The sequence below is a fragment of the Felis catus genome, chromosome C2, assembly GCF_018350175.1.
Source record: "Felis catus isolate Fca126 chromosome C2, F.catus_Fca126_mat1.0, whole genome shotgun sequence".
NCBI classification, from domain to species: Eukaryota; Metazoa; Chordata; class Mammalia; order Carnivora; family Felidae; genus Felis; species Felis catus.
In genome coordinates this window covers 72,935,129-72,945,977 of record NC_058376.1, presented here as the reverse complement: position 1 = coordinate 72,945,977, position 10,849 = coordinate 72,935,129, and the positions used below count along the sequence as shown (strand labels likewise).

At 49.1% G+C, this 10,849-nt stretch overlaps 1 long non-coding RNA gene across 2 annotated transcripts in view; it reads left to right on the top strand.

The window, feature by feature from the left end:
* The first annotated feature begins 2,934 nt into the window (after positions 1-2,934).
* Positions 2,935-10,849, top strand: part of LOC102899975 — a 121,326-nt gene continuing 113,411 nt past the window's right edge. Inside the window, exon 1 of one of the 2 annotated variants that reach the window (XR_441131.5) lies at positions 2,935-3,430. This is a non-coding gene — a long non-coding RNA (uncharacterized LOC102899975). The remainder of the gene's footprint in view (positions 3,431-10,849) is intronic. The other variant, XR_441132.5, reaches the window with a different exon arrangement.

The following is a 10,849-nucleotide window of genomic DNA, read 5'->3' as shown; positions in this document are numbered from 1 at the left end:
TGGGATGAAATAAACTTCTATCTTTTCTGCATTACCACTTTGCAGGCAAATCAGATCTTAACTAATGTAGGCCCTTGATGGACAGAAGATAGGGAAGGTATTGCACACACATGGGGGCAGGAAGCCACAGTTGATAGTAATAGTTATGGGCATTTATTGAGCACTTCCTACTTGCCAGGCCCGGGGTTAAGCATTATCCCATTTGATCCTCCCAGTGATACTATGAGGTAAGACTTATAATCCCAATTTTATAGATGATTAAACTGAAGCTTAGGTTTAAATACCTTGCCCAGTCAGTCAGAAAGTGACAGGATTCAGAACCAGACTCTCTTTAACTGCTGGACGCAAGCGTTGACTGTTCCTCTGGTAATAATGAGGGTCCCTGCCAAGCTGACTTTGGCCTCCCTGACCTCACCTGGGCCACTGGGGCCTGTGGCTCAACTTAGATTAAGAGGAGAGATTCATGAAGTTGTGGCTGCGCTGAAATTGACCATAAATCAGGCTGAGACCCTGGGCAGCCCAAAGCACAGTCCTTACTCTCAAACAAAATTCTTAGATTTGAAATATTTTTGAGGTCTAGTTTCTCTGCCTAATGAAGGTGTCCCCTCAAGAGCAACCCCAGTGAGATCATCTGCTATGGTCTGAATGAGTCCCTCCCGCCAAATTCATATGTTGAAATCCCAACCCCCAAACATAATGGTATTGGGAGGTGGGGCCTTTGGGAGGTGCTTAAGTCATGAGGGTGGAAGCCTCAGGAATGAGATATATATCTTATAAAAGAAGCTCCAGAGAGATCCCTAACCCTCTTCCAGCATGTGAGGACATAGGGAAAAGTGCCAGGAAGAGACCCTCATTGGACCATGCTGGTGCCTTGATCTTGGACTTCCAGGCTCTACAACTGTGAGAAATACATTTCTGTTGTTTATCAGCCACCCATTCTGTGGTATCTTGTTATAACAGCCTAAGATGATTAAGACACCATTTCTTATTGAGTGACTAAGAGGGATCAAGACCTCTCTTCTTCCCCCTCTTCCTCCTCTCCCTGCCTTCCTTTCCTTCTTCCTCCTCCTCTCTTCTTCCTCCTTCTCCCCAAACTGCCCCCCTCCTCTATTTCCTGAGGTTCATGGAGTTCGTGCCAGAGGCCCCTCATACAGAATGGCCTCTCCCAAATGGGCTTTTGTTTATCTGCAAAGATTTCCATGGAGTATCAACCTCAAAAGCCATAAAAGACTCATCTAGACAGGGATATTACTGATACTTACTCCCAACTCTAATACCAAGTTCCCTTGTCACCTGGGCAAGTCCCTTTCCTCTCTGGGCCTCACTCTCCTCATCTTAAAATATTAGTAATGATTAGAAAAACAACAATCCTTACCACTTTTTTTTTTTTTTTTTTTTTTTTTACTGTGACTCAGGCACAACATGCTCTAAGTGCATTTATATGCATTAATTCACTTACTCCTTATGACAACCCCATGAAGGAGGTCCTATTACTATTCTCATTTTACAGGTGAAGAACCTGGGAGGTTTTTAAGTTGCCCAGGGGCATACACAACAAAGTGAAAATGTGAACTACCTCTTAAAAGAGGAACTCAGGCTTGTATTTATTAACAGTCTCTTGTTTCAATGACATCGCATGCAGTCTCAATGCAGTAAAGAAGAAAGTGGGGTCTTGGGTAGAACGGGGGCGGGGGCCTAAACCCTGAAGGCTTGGCCTCCCCTGAGCTCTAGAACAGTGTGGAAGCCACAAAACTCTAAGGGCCCTCCAGTTGGAGTATCCTGAAGAGTCTGGCATGGCCAGGGATTCTCTGGGATTTGGAAAGCCGGGAACAGAGGACGTGGTGCCCTGCCATCTGCCAGTTGAGACTGGGATTAAGGGCTTGATCAAAACTTGTCTGGGAGTCCCCTTGCTTGATGAACTCTCCAAAGTGGCCTATTTTCTAGGTGAGCAAAATATTCACATAAGGAGAGCTGGGGCCCCGGGGCTTCTTGTTCGACCTCAGTTCCTTTCAGAACGCAACTCTGCTTCAAACTACTGGCAGCACCTACTCCTGGAGCAGCGGAACGGAGGCGGCCAAGTCTTTTGGGCAGACCCGCAGCAGCAGCAATCGCTCTCCTGGGCAGGCGCTGCTGTCCCCACCACCTCCCGGGATCACGCCCGCCCCAGAGTGCATTCCTGCCACCTGGGGCGCCGCTGCCCCCGCCACGTCCTCAGCGCCACGAGCCGAGCCGCACTTGGGACGTGGCTGCGCGCCCGAGGCCAAACGGCCCGCGGGTGCCGCCGCCCGGCCGGCTCCACGCGTCCCATTCTGACGCTTCGCAATCGCGAGCCTCCCCGCCTCAGAGCTGAGCAGCTGGGCGGCTGGGAGTCTGACAAATCACAGGCCGCCCCGGGCCCAGCTCTGTACAGAGACGGTGGGACTTGGGTCAAGGCTCACCAATCTCAGCGACAGAGCCGTGGTCTTGGCCTTCAGTCCCTGTCGGTCCTCGCCTCCCCTGTGTGGAATGTAGCTCCATCGAGTCCCTATGCCATATTCACACGGTGGGGTGGTTTGCGTGTCTGACTCTGCCCACTCCCCGCCCCCAGGCTGTCAGCTCCCCTTGGCAGGAAGCCAACCCCAAAGGTCCACAAAAGTCACTCTCTGGCCCATGGCTCATGCAAATGCCCTCTGGACCATTGGTGGGAGACACCAGGGGCCCTTCTGCAGGTGGGTCGGTCTCATGCCGGCCACTGGCAAAGCCTGGCTGCCAGTGATCCAGGGAACCATGGAGAAGGCAGAGCTAAGGCAGCTGGAAGGAATTTCCATTTGTCTGTTCTTGCCAGGCCTGCTTCTGCTTTATTTCAGCAAGGGGCTCAGTGCCTCAGAAACGTCCTGCCAAACATTCTTGTTTTCAAAGGAGATGGTGAGTCCCTTACTTCCCAGCCAGATTTGTTTATTATAACTATGTCAGCACATCCCCCTCCTCCGTTCACTAGTCACCCCCTTTGTGAGCCTCCTTTCTTAGGCTGTGTAAATGGCCTAGGAATGAAGGAAACTTCGTTTCTCTCTGATGTCACACTGAGCTGGAGACATCTGTGCTGAGGGTTAGAGACCTGCACTGAAAGGTGGTTTTGAGACAGTTAGGGACCATGGGACCAAGCGCCAAGTGAAAAACATTGTGCATCTAGAGCACTTTCTGTTGGCTGTTCTTGTTAAACTGCGAGCCTTTACAGAGCAGAACCAGAGGACTCAGCTCCGAAAAGCACCAATGAGCTGCCTGAGTTGTCTGCCAATATTGACCAATAAGGACGAGACCTTCCAACCAATCAGGATGCGGCCCTTTGAACCAATCAGAATAAGGTTCCTCCAACCAATCAGGACGAGGCTCCCCCCTTCCCTTTTCATATTGGACCCGAGTGAGAACCTGAGCGGGAACTTTCTGTATGAAGGTAGGCTTTCCCTCGGTTTCCGGAGGCTAGCCTAACTCAAGTGCTTTGGTGTTGTGCCTGCCCTTAAGTTGAGCTGTAAGCTCTACAAACCCTTGCTTGTGCTTTTGGTTTTTGGGTCCCGCCTTGTACCTGTCGTTGTGGGCTCAAGAACAGTTTTTTTTATTTGGTTTCCCCACTAGTTTGTTGTGTGGCATTGGTCACATTCCTCACCCTCTTTGAGCTTCATTTTCCACATCTGCACCATAAATCAGTGGTGCTTCGAGTTTCAGCGATTCTTCAGAATTAGCTGATAAGGGGTTTGCTTTAAGATCTTATGAAGAAAGTGTACTGCTTTAAAAAAACAGATGTGGGGCGCCTGGGTGGCGCAGTCGGTTAAGCGTCCGACTTCAGCCAGGTCACAATCTCGCGGTCCGTGAGTTCGAGCCCCGCGTCAGGCTCTGGGCTGATGGCTCGGAGCCTGGAGCCTGTTTCCGATTCTGTGTCTCCCTCTCTCTCTGCCCCTGCCCCGTTCATGCTCTGTCTCTCTCTGTCCCAAAAATAAATAAAAAACGTTGAAAAAAACAAAACAAAACAGATGAACATAAGGGAAGGGAAGCAAAAATAACATAAAAACAGGGAGGGGGACAAAACATAAGAGACTCAAATACAGAGAACAAACTGAGGGTTGCTGGAGGGGTTGTGGGTGTGGGAATGGGCTAAATGGGTAAGGGGCATTGAGGAAGATACTTGTAGGGGTGAGCACTGGGTTTTATACATAGGGGGTGAGTCACTGGAATCTACTCCTGAAATCATTATTGCACTATATGCTAACTTGGATGTAAATTATAAATAAATAAATAAATAAATAAATAAATAAATAAGAAAAAAGAGTGAAAACTCCCGGACTAGATGACCTTACACCTGCATCAAGCAGTTGTCTGCTTGGGTTTCTGACTGAAGGCTTTTCTTAGGCTTGATTACAGTGAGGCCCCTGAGTCTGGCATGTGCTAGTGAATGCCTTACATTTGATAGTCATGCAATAGACATTTCTTACTGGGGAATGAGGGACAAAAAAGCCTAGTGAACTGCCAGCTGGCCAGCCGTGTGTATGTGTGTGTGTGTGTGTGTGTGTGTGTGTGTGTGTGTGTACTAAGTTGGACTCACTTGTAAAATGGACCTGTGCCAGTTTTCATGAGCTGGGGCTGTTGGATGGGGGCTTCTTAGGATGTAAAGTATTACCAATGTGAAAATGCACTCTGAGGGTCAAGTAATTGTGGTATTTTGGGTAAATGCACTATAAATAGTGACATGAGAGAAAGGGATGGGGAGCATCTTACAGCAAAGGACTTGCTGTCCCAGGGCGGCCCCAAGTAGAGGCAAGAATTCAGTCCTTGTGCAGAGCTCCCCTGCCTCCTGGAGTTGCAGTTCATCTCTGTGCCTGCCTCTCCTCCTTCCCTTTCCAGGCCTCTGTCTTGTCCTACCAGGTAATGACGACAAAGCCCTCCCACACCCTGCTGTCACTTGACACAGCAAACCTGTAATGGAGGGAGGGACAGGAATTGTTTCCCCCATTTTACAGATGAGAAAATGGCCATAGAGATGAGGGGATTGAGCAAGGTGACAAAGCAAATTTTTGGCAGAATGGTGGAAGAATCCTGGCGTCCTGATAACCTCAGGTAAGCCAGGACTCCTGCCAGCTGGGGAGATGGTTCTGAGAGGCGTGATGTGGCAATATGGAAAGATACCGTCTGAGCGAATCCACCCCCTTGAACCTGCTGTAACAGGCCATGGCATGGAAGGGTGGGGTGTGACTTCTCTTGGTCCCCTGGGGTTCTCTGAACACTTCCTAGGGGTCCTGAGCCAGGGCACTTTGAAAGACGGACAGAAGTTCCCAGCAGAGCCAGACCAGAGGCAGGGAAGACCCCGAAGCAGTGATTTCACCATCCCTTTGTCCCCCCCCACACACACCTGCACCTGGCAGTGAGCGAGGTTCTCGTCCATGCAGGTTGCCTGACGTGGGAGCACTGTGTGAGAGGAAGGGATCTCTTTGCCAGCCAGCCCACAGGCTCTGAGAATCTCCCTTGAGCATCGCTGGCAGGTTCTTAGCTTCCTCTGCTGTTTCTAAGACGAGCCCGGCACGTCCTCAAGGGACCCTGAGTAGGAATCAGGATTCTAGTCACATCTCCAGTGTCTGTAATCCCTCCTGCTTGAGCAGCACGTGGGAGTTTACAAAGCACATTCACACCAGAGGCCAGGGAGGCAGGCAGGGTAGACAGCAGATAGCACATTTATCCCCATTTCATGAACTGGATAAAACAGAGACTCAGGGAGGGACTTGTCTAAGCTCATGCATGACATTGGAGGACCCAGAACTAGAACTTGGGCTGCTGCTGTGTCAAGCTGAGGGCCTTGTGGTGGCAATTCCTGGCTTTGCCTCCAGGGCTTCCTACTCGGTTAAGACCACAACAGCCTCTCTGGCAGAGGCTAGAACAGATCCATCTTTATTTCTGGCATTTCCCATGACACGCTGCACCTTTTACAACCAGAAAAGGGGGAGCCTTGTTAGGGGACAAAAATCACATAACTGACTTTGGAAAGAAGCACTTTCCATGCCCTGTCCTAGTCCACACCAGCCCAGGGTAGTGGGAGTTAGGAGGCCTGGGCTTGGTGTCCAGTCAACAGCTGACCCTTTGGGGGAGTTTTCTTTTTCAGTCCGTTTTTTCCCCTGTAAGATGGGATGAAGGACTAGAATCAGTGTTCTCAAACTTATATTAGGATTACCTGGGAAAGTTTGTACAAAACCCAAATCTTGGGGTTTCACCCTAGACCTAGTGTACCAGCTATGAGAATGGAGAAATCTGCAAGAACCCACACTGCTAACTAGTTCCCTGGGTAATTGTGAAGCCCACTGACGTCTGAGACCACAAGACTGGATGGTCCCAAGGGCCTTTCCTGCTCTGACATCCTATTATTTGAGGCATCAGGAAGTGTGCTAAGTGCACTCTGACTCTCCGTTTATTTCCTCCCATATTTTATTCTTTATAGTGGATTCAGGATCCGAGAAGTGGAAAATATCTTGAACAGATTACCAGAGTACAAACTCTTCAGGAAAAGTACAACGAATACGAGAAGGCCCAGGAGGGCCAGGACTTTCCCACGGGGCCATGAGCCAACTGTGGGTTCTCTGGGCCTCCACCTGTCAGAGTTTCCCAGGCCGCCAGTCTGGGGTGTATTAGGTGACCAACCCCGTGGGCATATCCCAACAATAGGATGATTTCTGTGATGTGGCCTTCACCCACAGATCTGCAGGAATTCTGATTCCATCCAAAGGCCCTGCTGGCTCAAAATGGCTGCCTTCCCTCCCCAATTCTGAGGAGCCCATAACTTCCAGGCTGCCAAAGCAGTCCTGTCCACTTGTCTGCGTGCTTGGCATCCACGCGTGTGGTTACATGGAGAAGCCAGATGTCACTGCCCTGCTGGCCCCCGACTGTACCAGTTATGGTTCTTGGCTGAAAACAACAGAAACTAATTCCGACTGACTTAAGCTGAAAGGGAGTTTATTCAGGGATAGTGGGAAGCATTGAGACTCGCCAGGAAGGCTAGAGAGCCAGACTTGAAAAACAGGTAGAAACAAAGCTGGCTACCTCCCATAAAGGCTTATCCCATGGGGAATTCTCCAAAACTAAAGAGGGGTTTTAGATACTGTGTACCCACAAAATGACAGATTCTCTACTCATGCGTAGATGCAGCACCCTGAAAGATTGTACACCCAGAGAAATGTTGGTGATGTCTCCTGTGGCTGGTACCAATAATTGCATTTCCTCTTCTTCTAGCCAAGTTTCAAATCTTATGTGCATCCCTTCTGAGAAGGGATCGTCTCCTTGGCTCTACCCTATTTATTCTTCACAGTGCTATAATCATGTTTTTTTATGCTCAACCAGTGGAGCTGCTAGCTTCTGACCTCTGATTCCAGATCAACCCTTGTCTCTCTACCCAAACATTCATGCATGAACACCCTACCTATGCCATGTCTCTTTGGTCTGCCCCACTTTCCCGGAAGAAGGGCATTAGATCTCCAAAACCGTCTACTAGGATCATACCTTTTTCTCCAATCACTTTTCTCCTTCACCCAGTCCATCATTAGTGTTGACTAGGTAACTACTATTGTCAGCAACTGTGTTGGGTGCTGAAGGATAGGGTCATCTCTTTGCATGGAGCTTATAGGACAGGACACTACATATACATATATACATATATACTGTATATGTACATACATACAGTCAAAGAATCATACAATATCTTGTTACCGACTGTGGTAAATACTAGGGAGGGAAAGCTCACCAAAACCTTGAATGTGTTAGTAGGGAGAGCTGATCTGGTCTGGGATGCTTCCCTGGAAAGGTGACATTTGAGTTAAATTGTAAAGGATGAACAAGAGTTAGCCAGGGGAAGGGAAAGGAAGGAAGGGAGGAAAGGAGGAAGGAAGGGCATTCTAGGTTGAGGGAACAGTATGGGCAAGGATGCTGAGGCAGCATGAAGTGTTATCTCCTCCTAGAAGTCAAAGGAAGCAGGGTGGTTGGAGCGCCTGGTGCAAGAGGGAGAGTCATGCTGCCTTGAGGCTGGGGAAGTAGGCATGGACCAGACCAACAAAACATTGGACCCATGTTATGGATTTTAGTTTTTACCAAAGGGCAACAAGGAACAGTTTTTTAAAAATGTAAGGAGGAGTTGGGGCCTACAGAGTGGAGAACAGACTGGAGACGATAAAAGTGGATGAGGGGGCCTGTGAGGATTCAGGTGGGAAATAATCGTGTCTTGGTCTACCGAGTGGTGGCTGTAGAATGGAGCAGAGAACAGATTCAGGACATATTTAGGAAGTGAATTGACAGTCCTTGGTGATAAGCAGGATATGAATTAGGGGTGTGTGTGAGAGGGAGATCGTATGCCTAAGATGACTCTAAGGTTTGTGACTAATGCAACCAGGTAGATGGTGTCGGGGGAACACTTGTTCCCCACTCCTCACGTTTCCAAAAGGAGGGATGCTTATTAGAGTAACACTCCTGGGCTCTGTCCCAGTCACTGGGCTAGTATGACTCAGCACCTTCTGGGTTTTCTAGTCCCCTCTGCTTGCCACAGACAGGTAGAATCCAGTTTGTTCTCCAAGCCATGCAGTGAGCTTAGTGGGGCCGGCTCTGCCCTGGTGGTAGAAGCCTGAAGTCTGGGAAGCACGTTCAGTTTAGGGTGGCATAACCAGTTCAACCAGCGCCAAACCATGGTTCTGACCTGGAAATGGAGCCACTCTACCCCAAAGCCCCAACAATTAGAGGTGTATTTACTGAGGTAGGGAATACCGCAGGAGGAGTAGGTTTTGAGGGAGAGATCATAAATTCAACTTTGAGTCCCTTTCCTAGCCATTTTGGTTTCTTAACTTTGGCTGACATGTTCCACTAAATCTGTGCGCTTACCCGTGTGCCTCTTTTATCATCATCATCATCACCATCATCATCATCTTGGGGCATTAACTATATGAAAACAAGAGTTTCTAAAATTTTCCTTCGCTGTGGTAGATCAGCCCGGACTTAAAATCTGAGCTAAGTCTGCTCAGAGAGGCGGTAAGCCTTCACCCCATCCTGGAGAAAGATAGTAACAACTACTATGATTGAGCACTTAACACATGTCCTATAGTGTGCTAAGATCTCATTTAATCTTCACGGTACCCTCTGGGAGAAGCACTTTTTTTTTATTCCCACCCTGCAGATGGAGAAACTGAGGCCCATCAAGGTTAAATGGCCAGAGTCGAGGCCATCTGGCTAATGAGAGATGAATCTGAGATTTTAAAGCTCTTGCTCTTAAACTGCTGACTAGAGGATGTACTGGAAGACTTTTAACCACCGTGTGAAAAGCACAACTGTTGTGCTCTCAGCTGAGGGATTCCTAGGACCCGTTAGCGCGTTAGCGGCTGCTTTTCTCTCCCCATCCCCGCTGCCTCTGCAAGCCTTTGAACTCAGAGCTCTCTTTTCCTCTCTCCAGGCATTTTGCAGATGTCCCTCCCCTCCTCTAACGCAGAGACAACCTGTCTGGTAAAGCCTTGCAAATCCAGCCAGAATCATCTGGAAGAGTTTAACAGGCAGGCAGGAAGGCCAACCTGCAATTGAGTTAGCAGGGATTTTGCCTGAGGCCCTCACATCAACTGTGCAACATAATCACTGCCCGATGCAAAAAACAGGCAGCTCTGGAGCTGGCAATGAAATCACCTCGCTGTGGATTGTCACTGGCTTGTGCTCATTTGCATCAGGATGTAAGGCTGCTGTGAAATTCAATCTCATATAGTTCTGCATCAGAAGCTGGGAGGACACATGGAGGCCCTCCCCACCCCAGCAAGCTGTCCCAAACCCCCTGTCCCGGGCCCCAGCCAGGCGCTTTGTGCTGACCAGCGCCCCTGTGGTCTGAGCACCTGGAGGCAGTCCTATACCCTGTGCCTTTTAGGGTCTCTCCCAGGCCCCTGTGTAAAACCGTGAAAACTGGGAGCACCTGGGCGGCTCAGTTGGTTAAGCGACTGACTTTGGCTCAGGTCACGATCTCATGGTTCCTCAGTTTGAGCCCCACATCGGGTTCTCTGCTGTCAGCCCAGAGCCTGCTTCAGATCCTCTGTCCCACCACCCCTGCCCCATCCCCTTTTGCGTGCGCATGCGCCCGTGCTCTCTCTCTCTCTCTCTCTCTCTCTCTCTCAAAATAAATAAATAAACCATAACTGCCAACCCCATGGAGCCTTCATGAGAATAAGTGACTTACTGTATCTATAGGCTTTTGGCACAAAGTGAGTGTTATAAAATGGGTGGCTGTCCTGGTCACCATCATCCTCATCATCGGGGCTTGGTTTCCCACCTTCGCTTTAAAAAAAAAAAAAATCAAAACCGAGTACCCTATGTAATATTATTTATTTGCTACTTCATTTAAATGAACTTTAAATAACCTCACTTTTGAAACATAGCATCCTCCTAAGCAACAGTATCCTTGAAACCACAGGTTTGGCGGTTTCAGTTTTATTTTTAAAGGCACATTACAGCAAATGCGTGCCCGTTGAGGTGAGTATGCTCCCCCCGTGGCCCTCAGTCACCTTGTGTGCGGCCAGTGGTCTTCTGGCCTTTTGTGGAGGAGCAGTGCTGTATGCAACAGCTGGCGCCTAGCTTGGTTTTCTGATACGCGGAACAGGTGGGATGTGACGCTGATACTGCTTGCCAGCCTGTCGTCCTTCTGGGACATGTTGCTTGTGACCACACTTTGTAGAGTGCAATTCACTAGCTAAGTAGAGGTCACCTAGAGGCCCTATCCCCGCTCCTTTTCACATTTGCAGAAGGCCTGTTGTCCTAAGCTTGCCCCACCCCCATCCCTCCTCTTGGAATTTGTTGGGCTGTCCTCCAGGGTATATGTGTCTTTTCA